This window comes from Stegodyphus dumicola, chromosome X1, assembly GCF_044657685.1.
Source record: "Stegodyphus dumicola isolate Sdum_Otavi_A_Nest chromosome X1, ASM4465768v1".
Lineage (NCBI taxonomy): Eukaryota > Metazoa > Arthropoda > Arachnida > Araneae > Eresidae > Stegodyphus > Stegodyphus dumicola.
The window spans coordinates 110,559,908-110,568,402 of NC_140780.1; the positions used below are offsets into that span (position 1 = coordinate 110,559,908).

The 8,495-nt window shown below is 35.4% G+C and overlaps 1 long non-coding RNA gene across 2 annotated transcripts in view; it reads left to right on the plus strand.

The window, feature by feature from the left end:
• LOC118197635 (uncharacterized) overlaps positions 1 to 7,420 on the plus strand; it is a 108,169-nt gene extending 100,749 nt beyond the window's left edge. For both annotated transcript variants that reach the window (XR_015038358.1, XR_004759630.2), the window contains one exon: positions 828 to 7,420. This is a non-coding gene — a long non-coding RNA (uncharacterized LOC118197635). The remainder of the gene's footprint in view (positions 1 to 827) is intronic.
• Positions 7,421 to 8,495: the final 1,075 nt, after the last annotated feature.

An 8,495-nucleotide genomic window follows, 5' to 3' on the forward strand; every position in this document is an offset into this window, starting at 1 on the left:
TTGTGTAAGGTGACAACCCGCCATTTGAATATAAATAATATAATAAGTAAAAATAATAATAATAAGTAATAATAAGGAAAGTGAGTAATAAAAATCTTTGAAGGAGTGCTGTGTCTAAGACCTAAAAAGTAAAGAACTCGTTCAGATGAGAATCAAAACTTTGTTTTATATTTCAGGCATTTAATGTATGGCTCCAGCGGCCGAGCGATCGTTGGACGCTGGTAATTAGACCTGAGTTCGGTCCCAGGCGAATAGGCTGGCGAAGTTTTCGTAATTTTTCCCATATGTAACGTGGATATGAACCAATTTCTCTTAGAAAGTCATCCAAGTAGAATCCCTTCCTTAGGCATATAGCCCTCGCATGCTTTGCCATAGTAAAACAAACTAAACCAAAAAGCAGTCATTTAATGCAAAGAATGTGACAAAATGCTATTATAAAGCGTTGTTTCTATAATTCTTCACATCATTATGGGTTGATCTCATTACTACATTGTATTTATGTATAAAATTTGTAATTGGTGTTAGTAGTTCTGCATTGTCTTAGAAACAGACTCGTTGGCATGGAGTTGTCGGAACAGTGCATTTATCTTGTTCAGGAATTCAGTCATTCCTGCTGTGTTATTCGAAGATTATAGCATAGTATTTATCTTCAGAGCGAGGACTTCTTATATAGATATACAATGCAAAGACTTTTTATCGGAAATAATTTCAAAGTTCGATATTGTAGTAAGATGATAGTTAAAAAAGTAGCTATTTCATAATGCATTGTTAAACTTCTTTTATTACTATTATTGTTGTGATTGTTGTTCATATATTATTATTTACAGGTTTAGAAAATTCTTTGAAATGACAAGATCAGTGCAGGATGTCTGTTTAAACGCATCCAGATCGGAAATCCTCAATGAAAACCTTGATAATGTTAAAAAAGTAAGCACCATGAGGAACAGACCAGTACATACATGCGACAAGCAACAAGAGAACTGTGGATGCCTTTACGGTCTCATCACAGAATAACGAATTCCATTCGTTTCTTTATAAAATTGAACCTTGTTATTCCATGAAGGAATGAGATATGGAGCTAAGATTAGAGTTTGCAAACCAGGTAGTTGAATAATTATATAATAAATCCCTCGGATAAGAATCACGCATCGTTTAGTGACCTTGCATACATCTATCTGCAAGGTATCATCAATAAGTAAATTTATTACTATTGAGGTAATAAAAAATCACCTCTACAATTCACTTTTCCCTGCAAACACAGAGGATTACTTTTCGGTATGTCATTTATGAACCTACTATTATAGGGATCATTTTCATTGAAAAAATTTTCATTGAGCAGAGTTAGGGTAACTACTGACTTTGAACCTCAAGCTAGTCATCTTCAAATAGTACCAATTTATGTTATGAAAACTGCAGCGCGTGATAGTCTTATTTCTGAAGTCTTTGAACAGCTTCAAGAAGTATTTGAGACAGTGTATATCATTGATCTAAATCATAAATTCCCAAAGTGGTCTGTATGAACCCCAAGGGATCTACTCCGAACTCAAATGGGTCCATGTCAACGAAAGAATTAATTGGGAGTGCATAAGATATAAAGAAGGGTCCACAAGACTGGATCCCATTTAAGCAGGCTATCACTAAAATTTAAGGGTTCTTGTAAATGTCATAATACACTTAACACAGATTTTACCTATGTACTTACAATAATACTTACATAACTGACATATAAATAAAATATTAATTAAGTATGTTTCATAAACTTGTGTAAGTAGGTACCTATTCGCTTCGTGCTCCTAAAAACTTGCACATTTGATACCAGTTGCAACGCGTTGAGCCTATATATGCAGTAGCAACGCTTGTCCAAAATGTATTAGAACTTTGCAAGAACGGAACAAACTTGTACCACTTGTGCTTGCACGAACTTATTTAATTCTTCAGTTATAAATAAGAGTATCAGAGACAAATACTGCATTTGTTTTCTGAATTTTAAGAAGAAAAAAGATAATCAAATATTTTCAAAAATATAAATAGGCAGTTAGGTACAAATAAGTTAAAGGGAATCAAAGTCATCTTTTAAGAACTTTGAGAGAAGTAAATAAGTTTTTGTTTAATAAAATTTTTTAATAAAATATATTTTCGTAACTCCTCCGACTACGTAGAAACGGCAGTCATGTTTGCAATATCGAATAGTTTCCAATATTTAAATTGGGAACGTCTAAAAATAACAACAAAGGTAATTCCGTGAATTGCTTACATTTTTTGGTGAACGACACATCCATCTTCAAAACCCAATACAGTATTTTGCAATTTAACGTGTATAACACAATTTCAAATCGAGTAAGTTGTTACGTTTTCTTTTGAACGGATAAGACATTTTGTGGTGGACGGATTAAGACATAAAGTGGGATTTTTAAATTTTTTAACATTTTTGTATGAGATTAATTTTGTAGAATAACTTTATTTAGTAAGTACTACAACTTGGTAAAAATAATGTCCCAACTTAAAAAGCACCCAATATACAACTCAAGATTAAATTAAGGTTTTGCAATAGGAATCAGTTTTGAATTGCTATGTTCTATGTACAGAAATAACTGCTACTAAACATGATCAAATCTAAAATGAAATGTAGGCAGTATAGTATTGATTACTTGGAGTTCGATTTCATTCCATCATTATCGCACAAACACCTGCCCATATGCCTTTAATGCAACAAAGTTTTAAGTAATGAGTGTATGAAATCATCCAAACTGGAGGATCATCTGAGAAGGCGTCACCCTGATAAAGCAACTTAAGATTTGAAATACTTTCAAACACTGAAAGATAAAATTCAGAAGAGACTCACAGGGGACAGTGTGTTCGCTTCGATGTCGAGAGAAATGATGACGGTTTCCAGGCGTCTTCGCTACTTATTGCAAAATCGGGAAATCCGCTTACTATAGAACACCTAATTTTTACTGGCATTGAAGAGGTTTTAAAAACCACGCAAACCTGCATACGATATGCTCAAAGGAATTCCTTACAAGTATTAACAACGCAGTTCGTGTTGATGAAACGAGTGATGATGTTGAAAGCTTCTTATTTCTGCAAACGACCCATTTCTCCATACAGTTGGACGAGTCTACTTTACTTGGTAAGAAGCACTATTATTGGCATGTATTCGCTAAGTTATGGACCATGAAATCCATAAAGAACATTTCTTCCCGAGAATTTTAACAACAGGAACTAAAGGTAAATCAATATTCAGTGTTCTGAGAGATTATTTCATGGAGAAAGCAATCTTTTACCAAATATAATGTCAACAGCAATAGATGGAGCACCTGCCTTCTTTGACAGCTATGGGGATTTTAAAAGCCATTTAAAACAAAATGCAGCCCGGTATTTTCAATTTACTGTGGTCATCCAACATTTAGTTGCCAAGAATGGTCGCAGATTGCAGCAATCTCTTTAATTTGTCCTAAAAGCAGTAAATAAACTGCGGCGCAACGCTTTGAATTCTAGGTTATTTGTGCAGCCGAGTAAAGGAAATAATGAGAACTTTCATCAATTAAGGCAAGTTTTTATAAGATTGACAAGATTTTATTTCCTACTTTTTGAGACTGTTTTAAGGGTTTGGGGATGTTAAAGACCCCCAATTTTAAGAACAGTTTTATCAAATAGAAAATTAGACATTGCTTTTTTTTTTTTACAGATTTGTGTACTGAATTTAATGAGATTAGCTTCCAGTTACAAGAATGCAATGTAAATTTAATAAAAACCAACTCCATTAGCAGCTTTTCTTGCCAGAACTGTTGTTGCTGCTTATGCTCACTTGTCTGACATAGTCAGCCCAAGTTCACAAAATTCCTCGTGGCAAGGAGGGCTAGATTACGCCTGTCGTTGACAACAGTCATGAGCACCTAACAGATGACAGTGCGATTTGGCCCAGTTCCGTCCCCAATTTTGATGGAGAGTACCCCTGGGGAGACGGATCCGAGGGACTCCTACCCCTCTCTTCCTTCCACCAAACCACATCCATCTTCAAAACACGAGAGTACTTCGGCTTGCCGCATATTTAGAAAGCCGCACCGACACTATACATTTACAAACGTCCATGCCTTCTCCGGGATCACGGCAGTCAGCGATGCTAACCACTTTACCGGTTGGGTGGTTCTTGCCAGAATTAACCTAATGAATCAAAACATTGGATGGTGGAAATTTTCCCAGTTTCCCAATTTGTCACAGACAAAATGCCAAGATGATGACGTTTCATCTACTTTCAGTATTTTAATGCACTTCCTACAGAGTTTAAAATCAGCTTTGAGGATGTTTTGGCTATAGAAATACCACACTGAATTAACAATCCATACATTAAAGAATTTGGACGCCGTATTAACAGTCTAGTCTAGGATCTCGTAGTCTTAACAGTCTAGGATGTCGTAGTCAGAAGAACTGACTGGAATAAGCACTAAAGAAGTACTTAAGGTGCAGTTTAAGAAGGGTTATCAGAAATTATGTTTTCAGAGAGGCATACCTGTGACTTTTCTTGCGTTATGGACTATCACAAGAAAGAGTTTGATAGCCTTTCCCATTTTCACACCTCGTGGAAAGGAATGTTAGCAGCGCGCTTGTCAATCTCCTTACCCAAAAAGTTTAGAAATCACTTGTCGAGAAGATTTAAGGTTAAGCCTGACTAATTGGAAGCCAAATATTAAAAATTTTCTATTAAAGCGTAAGGCTCATCCCTTCCTTTAAAAGCACTGATTCTTTTGTGTACTTATTTTATGTAAGAATGTTACTAGATTTGCATTTTGTGCCGTTTTGATTAATAAAGTTATATGAATAAAAATGTTACATTTTTTTTTTATTTTAAAGTTTCCCCCTCTGCAGTAAACCCTATCAAAGTGAAAAGCTCTGTGTCAGCTGTCAAAAAACACGTCTGAAGTTGATGAATTTTTAAAAATTTAGTATTAGCCTAGAATTGGCAAACCACTTAGCCAGCATAAAATTTCACCTCACCACTGTCCCTTTCAAGTAAATGTTTACCCTATTAGGTAAGTTTCGCCTTTGTAACGTGACTTTTCTATACATTTTGCTTTCACCGAAGTGTTTTGAAACCCTCGAGTACAAATATTACACTGCCCGACTGGTTTGGGAACGACCCCTAGAAAGGGGAAAGGGGTCCACAAAAACATAAAAAGGTTGGCAAGTGGTCTACGGTACAAAAAAGTTTGTAGACCTCTGATCTAAGTATTCACAAGTTTATTGGAAGCGTTGTGAGCGGATTGCCTTACGACCCTAACTTTACAAGGTATTTCTCCCGCTTTCCAGCGTGCCTTCGTGGTGTAACGGTAGCACGCTGGGCCGGTATTCCAGAGGTCGGTGTTTCGATTCCCGGCGAAGGCGGTTACTAATTTTTCATCTCTCTGACTTCCAAATAATCCTAATGACTCTACAAGTGGCGCCCGAACTAAAAGGGTTGTGGATGATGATTCTCCACACCCAGGATTTGGCGACTAGGTCCCCTAAAACCCTACTCGCCCCTTAAAAGGGGGAGTATATAAGGTATTTCTCTCGCTTTCCAGCGTGCCTTCGTGGTGTAACGGTAGCACGCTGGGTCGGTATTCCAGAGGTCCGTGGTTCGATTCCCGGCGAAGGCGGTTCCTAATTTTTTATCTCTATGGCTTCCAAAAAATCGTAATTTCTCTACAACTTCAAACCTTGTGGTCGCAGTTTATGAAGTTGTAAAAGGGACAAAATGTACCCATAACTATTCCGTAACTGCTGTATTAAATGAGACTGTGGCCATTCAAAATTAACCCCCCCCCCCTCAATACATCGATGAGTTTAGATTCAGGATTCTGTCATTGCGTCTGAAGGAGGATTGCTTTTTCTTTCAAGACTAAATAAAATTAATCCTGTTTTAAATTTTCACGTTGTTTTCTTTTTGATTAAAATAGAATAAAAAGATAATTTTAAAAGTGCTATTCAATGAATTTAAATGGAAGCGTACAGTTTGTAGACTGGTATATAAAGACATATAGTCGATAAAGTTTGGCAAATATGTAGTGTATAAGCAATAGTGAGCAAGCAAATAACTCGCTGGTATAGAAGCTTGCTGTAACTTGCTTAATCATGGAGCAACTGTCCCATGAATAATTTTGTTATTTTACTTCATTAAAAAATTAGGTACTATTGGGTTTCGAGGGCCGTAAAAAATCGTCAAACTATTGTTGATGCCAATACTGCCAAAAATAATTGCGGCAAGAAAGGAAGTGTAATAGTAAATAACTATCTAAGATTGATGTTTTAATTTAGATGAAAGGTTAATTTTATATAATCCTTTTTTATTATTATAATTTATATGAAAAAGGCTAAACGTGACTGAATGGAAGCAAAAGAGTAAATAACTGTTTCAGATCATTATTATAATTTATTTATAATTTATATAAAAATTGCTAAACATAACTGAATGAATGCCTGCATCGCTATTTCGTTACCGACTTACTGCTAAAGCATAATTTCATCTCGTTGGTTGTTCAAACGTAATTTTCTGTAATGAATGATGCCTTTTCTTTGAGAATATTCTCGGTAAAGTGCAGAATCGCTCACTTATTTGTTTGCCGCTTTTTACAAGGGTAAAAACAATTGGATTTTTGCCAATTTTCTTTCACTTTTTAAGTGAAAATAGGTCGATGTGTACATAAATAAAGTCAAGGGTGTGCGCAGTGCCATTTTTGTGCAATTCTAGGATTTTTTTTTTTTTTTTTAAGTGAAAATAGGTCGATGTGCACATGGATACCGAGTATGTGCAATTCTTAAAAACACGTCAAACAGTGGGTGATTCTGCACTTTACCCAAAATTCTATTGCCCACTTTTCGTCATGGGCAATTCCCAAATTGTTAAATCCATAGGATATTAAAAAGGATTTAAAATCAAAAAAGGATTTAAAATCAAAAAAGGATTTAAAAATTAAACTAGTATTTCAATGGCGTCTTAAGAAATACAGAACTATATAAACTTACGCAATCTGAAATCAGCGCGTACGCTAGATTTGGCGCGCTGTTAAATGGGTACGTTTGCTAGATTTGGCGCTTTTGCACATATATTTTCGCTGCAATTTTTTACGGTCCTCAAAACGGAATAGTACCAAAAATTAATATTGTGGCTTAGTTTTAGCTGAATAGCAATATGTAACGCGTTTTGTTTTCCGCAAATAAACGGTAATTATCTTGCTTTATTCTGGTACAGAAAAAGAAAAGTGTTCAAGTCTTAAATCCTGTGTAAATAAGAATTAAATTAATAGTTTTACTTTATTTGAAACAGAAGTGATTTGTATGTTTAAGACAAATAAAAAAAATTCACTGTTTAATTTTGCCGACTTCGTTATTTATTTATTTTATTTTATTTTATTTATTTATTTATTTATTTATTTTGGTTGTATGAAAATAAAAAAAAACTTTTATATTTTAAACTATATTAACTGTGTAGTTTTTTTTTTCAAATAAAATACGAGGATTGAAAAATATTAAACCTCCTTAACTGCATTAGCACGCATTTAACCCACCAAAAACAAAGCCAAATTATTTACAATCTCATTGAGCCCAGATATTTCGAATTCCATTTGACGGGCCTTCTTTTCAATGATCTTATATTATACCCTGAAGTTCTAATCATATGGGGCTGACAAAGAAAAGGTTGAAAAGTACACTGCCCACCAAAAGTTAAGGAACAGTATGCTTTTTGTGTCTAATTTGAGAATGAAGAAACATAGAAACAAGAAATTTACAGGACATGTTAACTAAGCAGTTAATAAAGTCGTTAATGAATGCAATATAGAATGTTTCTAAAGTTCAACACAAACATGAATTACAACAAAAAATTGCACTCTTGGCAGAGAAATCCAGCCTTGGAGAAACAGTATATAACATTTTTTTTTTTTTTTTTTTTTTTTTTGAAAAAATGGGGTGGTAACATTACAAAAATGTGTTCTAATAAGGAGTGTGTCCACTCCTAGCTGCAATACATTTACGGCAGCGACGTTCCATGCTGTCAATTAAGTTGTCGGTAAGTGAAATGGAAAGAAACAACCAGACACAGGAGTAATCCTTGTTCCAGCTCATCTAGCGACCATTGAAGAGGACTTAAAGCAGCAACCTATCTCCCAAAGATGCTTTATCGGATTCAGAACTGGAAAATGAGCTGGTCATTCCATCCCCTCCATACCGTGACCTTCAAGATATTCTTCAGCAACTCGAACTCTGTGCGGTCGCGCATTGTCGTCCATCAGAAGAAATCCAGGACCAATAGCAGCGGCATATGGGCGGACATATCGATCAAGGATCTCGTCGCGATATCTCACACCGGTCAAAGTTCTTCCATGGAACACATGCAGGTCAGTGTGATCACTGAGAGAGAGAGCCCAGCCCAAGCCATTATTCCACCACCTCTGTAACTGTGTCTTTCCACAATTTGGGATTGTTTGTATCTGGAGTGTTGTTTCCTCCAGATCAGCTAA